At 41.7% G+C, this 12,907-nt stretch overlaps 1 non-coding gene across 1 annotated transcript; it reads right to left on the reverse strand.

Moving 5' to 3' along the window:
• Positions 1 to 5,801: 5,801 nt before the first annotated feature.
• Positions 5,802 to 5,909, reverse strand: LOC130964889 (small nucleolar RNA R71). Its single transcript, XR_009080955.1, has one exon. It is a non-coding gene; the product is annotated as a small nucleolar RNA R71 (small nucleolar RNA).
• Between the last annotated feature and the right edge of the window lie 6,998 nt (positions 5,910 to 12,907).

The following is a 12,907-nucleotide window of genomic DNA, read 5'->3' on the forward strand; positions in this document are numbered from 1 at the left end:
CTTATCCACTACCAAGCATCGACGCTCTAGTAGATGCCTCATCGGGATATAAGTATCTCTCGTTTATAGACGCATACTCGGGGTACAACCAGATCCCAATGTATCCATCGGATCAAGAAAAAACCTCGTTTCTAACACCCAAAGCAAACTATTGTTACATCGTAATGCCTTTCAGCCTTAAGAACGTGGGAGCTACTTATCAGAGGCTAATGAATAAGGTCTTCTCAGATCACATCGGAAAAATCATGGAGGTCTACGTGGATGACATATTGATAAAGACACAAAGTGAAGAAACATTACTGTCCGAGTTGGTTCAAGTATTCGACACCATACGGAAGTATGGCATGCGACTTAACCCGGCTAAATGCACCTTCGCCGTGGAAGCAGGTAAGTTCTTGGGCTTTATGCTCACACAAAGAGGAATTGAGGCAAATCCAGATAAATGCAAGGCCATACTCAACATGAAAAGCCCAACATGCGTCAAAGAGGTACAACAACTCAATGGGAGATTGGCGGCCTTGTCTAGATTCCTAGCAGGGTCAGCGATAAGATCCCTCCCTTTCTACGCTACTTTAAGGAAGAGAAAGAACTTCGAGTGGACAACAGAATGTGAGCAAGCCTTCTGAGACTTCAAAGAATTCTTGGGGCAGCCACCTATCCTATCTCAACCACGAGAAGGAGAACCACTCATATTGTATCTCGCAGTAGGAAGCCGGGCAATAGCCTCAGCACTAATTAGAGAAGACGAGGGTGGACAACAACCCGTCTACTTCATTAGCAAAGCACTGCAGGGGTCAGAGCTAAACTACCAGAAAATAGAGAAGTTTGCCTACGCTCTCATACTCACATACCGACGACTTCGCCCGTACTTCCAAGCGCATACCATTAAGGTTCGGACCAACCAGCCCATAAAGGGGATATTGCAGAAAACAGATCTAGCAGAAAGAATCCTACAGTGGGCAATCGAGTTGTCCGAATTCGACCTCTAATACGAGGCGCGAACAGCCATTAAATCACAATACCTAGCCGACTTCATTGCAGAATTCACAGACACCCCGGAGATTCCCATAGAGTGGAATATATACGTGGACGGCTCCTCGAATAAAACCGAAAGTGGTGCAGGTGTGATAATCGAAAGCAGCCAAGGAACCCAACTTGAGCTTTCCCTCAAATTCGGATTCCCGGCCTCAAACAACCAGGCGGAATATGAAGCGTTATTAGCTGGTTTGAAGCTGGCTAGAGAAGTTAGAGCTCGGAAACTCAACATCTACAGCGATTCGCAAGTCGTTACCTCACAAATAACAGGGGGCTACCAAGCCAAAGATCCAACAATGAAAAAGTATTTGGATAAAACCAAGGAACAGCTCGGACAACTCGGGGAATATAGGATCTGCCACATACCCCGCGAGCAAAACACCTGAGCTGACGCACTCTCAAAACTAGCCAGCACCAAACCAGGGGGCAACAATAGAAGCCTCATCCAGAAAATACTACAGAACCCGTCAATATCGGAAGAAAAAAAGTCCTAGCCATAACAGGTCGGGATCAAGGATGGATGACCCCCATAATTAACTACCTCAAAACAGAAGCGCTCTCTACAGATGAAAAGGAGGCAAAGAGGTTAAAAAGGGAGGCACAGTACTACACTATCATAAACAACACCCTATACAAAAGAGGGATTTCAGCACCATTGTTAAAATGCGTACCGACCTCCAATACAAAGGAAGTCTTGGAGGAAGTACACAGCGGCATTTGTGGCAATCATCTCGGAGTGTAAGCTCTCACCAAAAAGGTACTCCAGGCGGGATTCTATTGGCCAACTCTACGAAAGGAAGCCATCGAATTTGTAAAGACATGTCCACCATGTCAGAAGCATGCCAATTTTCACATTGCCCTGCCGGAAAAGCTCATCAGCGTGACCTCACCCTGGCCATTTGTAAAGTGGGGACTCGATCTTCTCGGATCCTTTTTCCAGGGATCGGGACAAGTCAAGTTTCTCATAGTAGGGGTAGACTATTACACAAAATGGATCGAGGCAGAACCCCTAGCCCACGCCACTGCTCAAAGAAGTCGGAAATTCCTATATAGGAACATCATTACAAGGTTCGGGGTGATGAGCGGATAATTTGTACGCTTTTTGGCATTGTTTTTAGTATGTTTTTAGTATGATTTAGTTAGTTTTTAGTATATTTTTATTAGTTTTTAGTTAAAATTCACTTTTCTGGACTTTACTATGAGTTTGTGTGTTTTTCTGTGATTTCAGGTATTTTCTGGCTGAAATTGAGGGACCTGAGCAAAAATCTGATTCAGAGACTGAAAAGGACTGCAGATGCTGTTGGATTCTGACCTCCCTGCACTCGAAGTGAATTTTCTGGAGCTACAGAAGCCCAATTGGCGCGCTCTCAACGGCGTTGGAAAGTAGACATCCTGGGCTTTCCAGCAATATATGATAGTCCATACTTTGCCCAAGATTTGATGGCCCAAATCGGCGTTCAAAGTCACCTTCAGATTTCCCAGCGTTAAACGCCGGAACTGGCACCAAAATGGGAGTTAAACGCCCAAACTGGCATAAAAGCTGGCGTTTAACTCCAAGAAGAGTCTCTACACGAAAATTCTTCATTGCTCAGCCCAAGCACACACCAAGTGGGTCCGGAAGTGGATTTTTATGACATTTACTCATCTTTGTAACCCTTAGGCTACTAGTTTTCTATAAGTAGGACCTTTTACTATTGTATTTTCATCTTCTGATCTTTGGAATCTTTTGTTCTTGAGATCTTTTGATCACTTTGGGAGGCTGGCCATTCGGCCATGCCTAGACCTTGTTCTTATGTATTTTCAACGGTGGAGTTTCTACACACCATAGATTAAGGTGTGGAGCTCTGCTGTACCTCGAGTATTAATGCAATTACTATTGTTCTTCTATTCAATTCCGCTTGTTCTTTGTCCAAGATATCACTTGTTCTTCAACTTGATGAATGTGATGATCCGTGACACTCATCATCATTCTCACCTATGAACGTGTGACTGACAACCACCTCCGTTCTACCTTAGATTGGTTGAATATCTCTTGGATTCCTGATACACGATGCATGGTTGATCGCCTGACAACCGAGTGCTCGCCTGACAAACGAGCCAGCCATTCCGTGAGATCAGAGTCTTCGTGGTATAGGCAAGAACTGATGACGGCATTCAAGAGAATCCGAAAGGTCTAACCTTGTCTGTGGTATTCTGAGTAGGATTCAATGATTGAATGACTGTGACGTGCTTCAAACTCCTGAGGGCGGGGCGTTAGTGACAGACGCAAAAGAATCAATGGATTCTATTCCGGCCTGATCGAGAACCGACAGATGGATAGCCGTGCCGTGACAGGGTGCGTTGAACATTTCCACTGAGAGGATGGGAGGTAGCCACTGACAACGGTGAAACCCTTGCATAAGCTTGCCATGGAAAGGAGTAAGAAGGATTGGATGAAGACTGTAGGAAAGCAGAGAGACGGAAGGGAAGGCATCTTCATACGCTTATCTGAAGTTCCTACCAATGAATTACATAAGTATCTCTATCTTTATCTTTATGTTTTATTCGTATATCACTATACCCAATTGAGTCTGCCTGACTAAGATTTACAAGGTGACCATAGCTTGCTTCATACCAACAATCTCCGTGGGATCGACCCTTACTCGCGTAAGGTTTATTACTTGGACGACCCAGTGCACTTGCTGGTTAGTTGTGCGAAGTTGTAGTGATCACAATTTCGTGCACCAAGTTTTTGGCGCCATTGCCGGGGATTGTTTTGTGTATGGACAACTGACGGTTCATCTTGTTGCTTAGATTAGGTATTTTTCAGGATTCTTAAGAGTGAATTCTAGTGTTTCAAGGTGATGATTTTACCATCACCAAAGCTGATTGATTATCATCAATTTAGCTCTTGAATGCAATGTCCTGCTGAAGCTTGGCTAGCCATGTCTAATTCCTTTAGACTAAAGCTTTAGACTAACATTGCATGATTCTTGGAATTCTCATTAAGAATTTTGATATTTTTATTTTTCCTCTTCACTTAATTTTCGAAAAAAAAAATTACAAAATCATAAAATCCAAAAATTTCTTGTTTGAGTCTAGTGTCTCATTTTAAGTTTAGTGTCAATTGCATGCATTCATTCATGTGTCTTAAGGATCTTCAAGATGTTATTGATGATTTCTTACTCTAATCTTTAAATTCTCTTGACTTGAGTGTTTTGTGTGTCTCATATGCATTCTCATTAGTGTCAGTAGTATACAAACTGCTAAGTTTGGTGTCTTGCATGCATTGTTATTTGATTTTAGTTGCATTTTGATTATTAAAAATCCAAAAATATTTTTAATTTGTGTCTTCTCAAGTCAATAATACAGAGAATTGAAGATTTAGAACATACAGCAGAGGAATTGCACAGAAAAAGCTGGGCGTTCAAAACGCCCAGTGAAGAAGGACAGACTGGCGTTTAAACGCCAGCCAGGGTACCTGGTTGGGCGTTTAACGCCCAAAAGGGTATAGTTTTGGGCGTTAAACGCCAGAATGTGCACCATTCTGGGCGTTTAACGCCAGGATGGCACAAGAGGGAAGATTCTGTTTTCAATGCAATTTTTTTCAAGTTTTCAAAGTTTTTCAAAATCAAATCTTTTTCAAATCATATCTTTTCAATCATATGTTTTCAAAATTGATTTCTTTCTATTTTCAAAGATACTTGCTACCAATTAATGATTTGACTCAACATTTCAAGTATGTTGCCTTTTCTGTTGAGAAAGGTTTAATGTTTGGATCATATCTTTTCTTGATAGCCAAGTCACTATTTTTTAAATCAAATCTTTTTAAAATGTTTTTCAATTCATATCTTCTCAATCACATCTTTTTAAAACTAATCATATCTTCTTAACCACATCTTTTTCAAAATAGTTTTCAACCAAATCTTTTTGATTTCTAATTTCAAAATCTTTTGCAAAAATCACTTGATTTCTTTCCCACTTTTATTTTCGAAAATCAATTAGTGTTTTTCAAAATGTTTTCAAAATCTTTTACTTAATTTTCGAAAATTACTTCCCTTCTTCTCACATCCTTCTATTTATGGACTAACACTATTCCTTAATGCAAAATTCGAACTCCATCTTCTTTGATAAGTTCGAATTTTCTACTTCTATCTTCTACTTTTCTTTTCCTCTGACACCTCAAGGAATCTCTATACTATGACATAGAGGATTCCATATTTTCTTGTTCTCTTCTCTTTCTTATGAGCAGGAGCAAGGACAAAAGCATTCTTGTTGAGGCTAACCCTGAACCTGAAAGAACCTTGAAGCGAAAGCTAAGAGAAGCTAAGGCACAATTCTCTGTAGAGGACCTAACAGAAATCTTCAAAGAAGAAGAACTCATGGCAGCCGAAAACAACAACAATGCAAACAATGCAAGGAAGGTGCTGGGTGACTTTACTGCACCTACTCCCGACTTCTATGGGAGAAGCATCTCTATCCCTGCCATTGGAGCAAACAACTTTGAGCTTAAGCCTCAATTAGTTTCTCTAATGCAACAGAATTGCAAGTTCCATGGACTTCCATTGGAAGATCCTCATCAGTTCTTAGCTGAATTCTTGCAAATCTGTGACACTGTCAAGACTAATGGGGTTGACCCTGAGGTCTACAGACTTATGCTATTCCCTTTTGCTGTAAGAGACAGAGCTAGGACATGGTTGGACTCACAACCTAAAGAAAGCCTGGACTCATGGGAAAAGCTAGTCAATGCCTTCTTGGCAAAGTTCTTTCCACCTCAAAAATTGAGTAAGCTTAGAGTGGAAGTCCAAACCTTCAGACAGAAGGATGGAGAATCCCTCTATGAAGCTTGGGAAAGATACAAACAATTGATCAGAAAATGTCCTTCTGACATGCTTTCTGAATGGAGCATCATAGGTATTTTCTATGATGGTCTCTCTGAACTATCCAAGATGTCTTTGGATAGCTCTGCTGGAGGATCTCTTCATCTGAAGAAGACGCCTACAGAAGCTCAAGAGCTAATTAAAATGGTTGCAAATAACCAATTCATGTACACTTCTGAAAGGAATCCTGTGAACAATGGGACAAATCAGAAGAAAGGAGTTCTTGAGATTGATACTCTGAATGCCATTCTGGCTCAGAACAAGATATTGACTCAACAAGTCAATTTGATTTCTCAAAGTCTGTCTGGAATGCAAAATGCACCAAGCAGTACTAAGGATGCTTCATCTGAAGAAGAAGCCTACGATCCTGAGAACCCTTCAATGGAAGAGGTGAATTACCTAGGAGAACCCTATGGAAACACCTATAATTCTTCATGGAGGAATCATCCAAATTTCCCATGGAAGGATCAACAGAGACCTCAACAAGGTTTCAACAACAATAATGGTGGAAGAAACAGGTTTAGCAATGGCAAGCCTTTTCCATCATCTTCTCAGCAACAGATAGAGAATTCTAAGCAGAACCCCTCTGACTTAGCAACCATGATCTCTGATCTAATCAAAACCACTCAAAGTTTCATGACTGAAACAAGGTCCTCCATTAGAAATTTGGAGGCACAAGTGGGTCAGCTGAGCAAGAAAATTACTGAACTCCCTCCTAGTACTCTTCCAAGCAATACAGAAGAAAATCCAAAAGGAGAGTGCAAGGCCATCAATATGGCCGAATTTGGAGAGGAGGAAGAGGCAGTGAACGCCACTGAGGAAGACCTCAATGGACGTCCACTGGCCTCCAATGAGTTTCCCAATGAGGAACCATGGGAATCTGAGGCTCAAAATGAGACCATAGAGATTCCATTGGACTTACTTCTGCCTTTCATGAGCTCTGATGAGTATTCTTCCTCTGAAGAGGATGAGTATGTCACTGAAGAGCAAGTTGCTAAATACCTTGGAGCAATCATGAAGCTAAATGACAAGTTATTTGGAAATGAGACTTGGGAGAATGAACCTCCTTTGCTCACCAAAGAACTGGATGACTTGTCTAGGCAGAAATTACCTCAAAAGAGACAAGATCCTGGGAAGTTTTCAATACCTTGTACCATAGGCACCATGACCTTCAAGAAGGCTCTGTGTGACTTAGGGTCAAGTGTAAACCTCATGCCTCTCTCTGTAATAGAGAAGCTAGGGATCTTTGAGGTGCAAGCTGCAAGAATCTCATTAGAGATGGCAGACAACTCAAGAAAACAAGCTCAGGGACTTGTAGAGGATGTTTTGGTGAAGATTGAAAACCATTACATCACTGCTGATTTCATAGTCCTAGAGACTGGGAAGTGCATGGATGAAACCATCATCCTTGGCAGACCCTTCCTAGCCACAGCAAAGGCTGTGATTGATGTTGATAGAGGCGAACTGATCATTCAAGTGAATGAAGAATCCTTTGTGTTTAAGGCTCAAGGATATCCCTCTGTCACCATGGAGAGGAAGCATGAAGAGCTTCTCTCAAATCAGAGTCAAACAGAGCCCCCACAGTCAAACTCTAAGTTTGGTGTTGGGAGGCCACAACCAAACTCTAAGTTTGGTGTTGAACCCCCACATTCAAACTCTAAGTTTGGTGTTGGGCAGTTCCCACATTACTCTGATCATTTGTGAGGCTCCATGGGAGCCATCTGTCAAGCTACTGACATTAAAGAAGCGCTTGTTGGGAGGCAACCCAATGTTATATTTTACATATTTTCTTTTGTTATTTTATGTTTTTTGTAGGTTGATGATCATGAGAAGTCACAAAATCAATTGAAAAAGCAAAAACAGAATGAAAAACAGGAAGAAAAACAGCACACCCTGGAGGAAGAACTTACTGGCATTTAAACGCCAGTAAGGCTAGCAGGTGGGCGTTTAACGCCCAGTCTGGCACCATTCTGGGCGTTTAACGCCAGAAAGGGGCACCAGACTAGCGTTAAACGCCAGAAAAGGGCAAGAACCTGGCGTTAAATGCCAGAAATGGGCACCAGCCCGGCGTTTAACGCCAGAATTGGCTCAAAACGTGATTTTGCATGCCATTTGGTGCAGGGATGACTTTTCCTTGACACCTCAGGATCTGTGGACCCCACAGGATCCCCACCATCCCCACCACCCTCTCTCTTCTTCACCCATTCACCAATCACCTCAACACCTCTTCCCCAAAAACCCTTCACCTATCAAATCTCATCTTCCTCTTCACCACTCACATCCATCCTTCATAAAACCCCACCTACCTCACCATTCAAATTCAAATCACTTTCCCTCCCAAACCCACCCTCACTTGACCGAACCTTACCCTTCCCCCTCCCCTATATATACCCTTCTTCACCCCTTCATTTTCACACAACCTAAACACCACTTCTCCCCCTCTTTGGCCGAACACAAAAGCCATTCCCTTCTTCCTCATTTCTTCTTCTTCTACTCTCTTCTTTCTTCTTTTGCTCGAGGACGAGCAAACCTTTTAAGTTTGGTGTGGTAAAAGCGTTGCTTTTTCGTTTTTCCATAACCATTTATGGCATCCAAGGCCGGAGAAACCTCTAGAAAGAGGAAAGGGAAGGCAAAAGCTTCTACCTCCGAGTCATGGGAGATGGAGAGATTCACCTCAAGGGATGCACTTTCCTCCACAAAACTATTGGGAGCAAATCAACACCTCCCTAGGAGAATTGAGTTCCAACATGGGACAACTAAGGGTGGAACACCAAGGACATTCCATCCTCCTCCATGAAATTAGAGAAGATCAAAGAAACATGAGAGAGGAGCAACAAAGGCAAGGAAGAGACATTGAGGAGCTCAAGCACTCCATAAGACCTTCAAAAGGAAGAACAAGCCGCCATCACTAAGGTGGACCCGTTCTTTAATCTCCTTGTTCTTTATTTTCCTGTTTTTCGAAAATTTATGCTTATGTTTGTCCATGTTTGTGTCTTATTATCATTAGTGTCTTAGTGTCGATGCCTTAAAGTTATGAATGTCCTATGAATCCATCACCTTTCTTAAATGAAAACTGTTTTTATTACAAAAGAACAAGAAGTACAGGATTTCGAATTCATCTTTAAAACTAGCTTAATTAGTTTGATGTGGTGACAATACTTTTTGTTTTCTGAATGTATGCTTGAACAGTGCATATGTCTTTTGAGTTTGTTGTTCATGAATGTTAAAATTGTTGGCTCTTGAAAGAATGATGAAAAAGGAGACATGTTACTGAGGATCTGAAAAATCATAAAAATGATTCTTGAAGCAAGAAAAAGCAGTGAATACAAAAAAAAAAAAGAGAGAAAAGAGACGAAAAAAAAGGAGAAAAGAAAGAAAAAGAAAGAAATAAAGTTGTGATCCAAGGCAAAAAGAGTGTGCTAAAGAACCCTGGACACCTCTAGTTGGGGACTCTAGCAAAGCTGAGTCACAATCTGAAAAGGTTCACCCAATTATGTGTCTGTGGCATGTATGTATCCGGTGGTAATACTGGAAGACAGAGTGCTTTGGGCCACGGCCAAGACTCAATAAGTAGCTGTGTTCAAGAATCATCATACTTAACCAGGAGAATCAATAACACTATCTGGATTCTGAGTTCCTAAAGAAGCCAATCATTCTGAATTTCAAAGGATAAAGTGAGATGCCAAAACTGTTCGGAGGCAAAAAGCTACTAGTCCCGCTCATCTAATTTGGAGCTAAGTTTCATTGATAATTTGGAGTCTATAGTATATTCTCTTCTTTTTATCTTATTTGATTTTCAGTTGCTTGAGGACAAGCAACAATTTAAGTTTGGTGTTGTGATGAGCGGATAATTTGTACGCTTTTTGGCATTGTTTTTAGTATGTTTTTAGTATGATTTAGTTAGTTTTTAGTATATTTTTATTAGTTTTTAGTTAAAATTCACTTTTCTGGACTTTACTATGAGTTTGTGTGATTTTCTGTGATTTCAGGTATTTTCTGGCTGAAATTGAGGGACCTGAGCAAAAATCTGATTCAGAGACTGAAAAGGACTGCAGATGCTGTTGGATTCTGACCTCCCTGCACTCGAAGTGGATTTTCTGGAGCTACAGAAGCCCAATTGGCGCGCTCTCAACGGCGTTGGAAAGTAGACATCCTGGGCTTTCCAGCAATATATGATAGTCCATACTTTGCCCAAGATTTGATGGCCCAAACCGGTGTTCAAAGTCACCTTCAGATTTCCCAGCGTTAAACGCCGGAACTGGCACCAAAATGGGAGTTAAACGCCCAAACTGGCATAAAAGCTGGCGTTTAACTCCAAGAAGAGTCTCTACACGAAAATGCTTCATTGCTCAGCCCAAGCACACACCAAGTGGGCCCGAAAGTGGATTTTTATGACATTTACTCATCTTTGTAACCCTTAGGCTACTAGTTTTCTATAAGTAGGACCTTTTACTATTGTATTTTCATCTTCTGATCTTTGGAATCTTTTGTTCTTGAGATCTTTTGATCACTTTGGGAGGCTGGCCATTCGGCCATGCCTAGACCTTGTTCTTATGTATTTTCAACGGTGGAGTTTCTACACACCATAGATTAAGGTGTGGAGCTCTGCTGTACCTCGAGTATTAATGCAATTACTATTGTTCTTCTATTCAATTCCGCTTGTTCTTTGTCCAAGATATCACTTGTTCTTCAACTTGATGAATGTGATGATCCGTGACACTCATCATCATTCTCACCTATGAACGTGTGACTGACAACCACCTCCGTTCTACCTTAGATTGGGTGAATATCTCTTGGATTCCTGATACACGATGCATGGTTGATCGCCTGACAACCGAGTGCTCGCCTGACAAACGAGCCAGCCATTCCGTGAGATCAGAGTCTTCGTGGTATAGGCAAGAACTGATGGCGGCATTCAAGAGAATCCGGAAGGTCTAACCTTGTCTGTGGTATTCTGAGTAGGATTCAATGATTGAATGACTGTGACGTGCTTCAAATTCCTGAGGGCGGGGCGTTAGTGACAGACGCAAAAGAATCAATGGATTCTATTCCGGCCTGATCGAGAACCGACAGATGGATAGCCGTGCCGTGACAAGGTGCGTTGAACATTTCCACTGAGAGGATGGGAGGTAGCCACTGACAACGGTGAAACCCTTGCATAAGCTTGCCATGAAAAGGAGTAAGAAGGATTGGATGAAGACTGTAGGAAAGCAGAGAGACGGAAGGGAAGGCATCTTCATACGCTTATCTGAAGTTCCTACCAATGAATTACATAAGTATCTCTATCTTTATCTTTATGTTTTATTCGTATATCACTATACCCAATTGAGTCTGCCTGACTAAGATTTACAAGGTGACCATAGCTTGCTTCATACCAACAATCTCCGTGGGATCGACCCTTACTCGCGTAAGGTTTATTACTTGGATGACCCAGTGCACTTGCTGGTTAGTTGTGCGAAGTTGTAGTGATCACAATTTCGTGCACCACGGGGTCGCATACTCCGTCACCACAGATAATGGCGCCCAATTCACAGATGCAGGCTTCAGGAAACTAGTGACCGACTTGAATATAAAACACCAGTTCACCTCCGTCGAACATCCCCAAGCCAATGGACAAGCCGAAGCGGCCAACAAAGTCATATTGGCCGGGCTGAAATGGAGACTGCAAGAAGCAAAGGGAGCTTGGGCCGAGGAACTTCCACAAGTCCTATGGGCGTATCGAACAACCCCCCATTCTACTACGAACGAATCACCATTTCGATTAGCATACGAAGTGGAGGCAATGATTCCAATAGAAGTGGAGGAAGGGTCTCCCCGAGTAGTCCACTACAATGTACAAACCAACTCTCAACTTCAAAGAGAAGAGCTCGACCTACTTCCGAAAATCCAAGAAAAAGCTCGGATTAGAAAAGAAGCACTAAAGCGGCGAATGGCTGCCAGGTATAATCAAAAGGTAGTGCCAAGAGGTTTTGCTGAGAATGATCTCATCTTAATCCAAAATGATATTGGAACAACTCGACCCGGAGAAGGAAAGCTGGTAGCCAACTGGAAAGGACCCTACCGAGTCATAGAAGTACTTGGAAAAGGCTACTACAGACTGTCCGAACTCGAGGGGCGAGAACTCCCCAGATCATGGCACACCTGTAACCTAAGAAGGTACTATAGCTAGGACAGGTAAAAGATCTCATCATAAGATGCACTCTTTTTCCTGAAAATTTTTTTTAATGAGGCGTCAAGATTGAGATTTAATCCGACATAACAAAGGTCCAAGAAAGAGGATTACAAAAATAACTTAGAAGAGATCGACCTAACGAAGTCGGTCTCCTACAAGACAAGTTATAAAAGTAATCCCTGAAAGAGACCTAACAAAGGTCCAAGAAAGAGGATTACAAAAATAACTTAGAAGAGATTGACCTAACGAAGTCGGTCTCCTACAAGACAAGTTATAAAAGTAATCCCTGAAAGAGACCTAACAAAGGTCCAAGAAAGAGGATTACAAAAATAACTTAAAAGAGATCGACCTAACGAAGTCGGTCTCCTACAAGACAAGTTATAAAAGTAATCCCTAAAAGAGACCTAACAAAGGTCCAAGAAAGAGGATTACAAAAATAACTCAGAAGGGGACCAACACAAAGAAATCGGTTATGGGGCGCTAAAAATACAAGCAAAAGCGAGAAAAATGACAAACAAGTCGGACCCATACAGGTCACGACCTCAAAGGATCCAAGTTACAAACAATAAAGTACAAAGGCAATCCAAAGAGGTCAAGCAGCAAGATTCTAACACTCTCAGAAACCAGAAGAGATACCATAAAAGCATAGTATAATAAAGCTTCAAGAGACCACCAAAATCTACCTCAAAAAGCTACTTTTGTTTTTCAAAGTAAAAGTTGCCAGGCAGGCAACTAAAAAGCGTCAGCAGTTAAACAAAACAATAAAACAGTTCAAAAGCCCACAAACCGGGCTATTTACACAAATACTTAAAAAAAAGATCAGCAAAGATCGGGAGCCTTC

The sequence above is a fragment of the Arachis stenosperma genome, chromosome 2, assembly GCF_014773155.1.
Source record: "Arachis stenosperma cultivar V10309 chromosome 2, arast.V10309.gnm1.PFL2, whole genome shotgun sequence".
Lineage (NCBI taxonomy): Eukaryota > Viridiplantae > Streptophyta > Magnoliopsida > Fabales > Fabaceae > Arachis > Arachis stenosperma.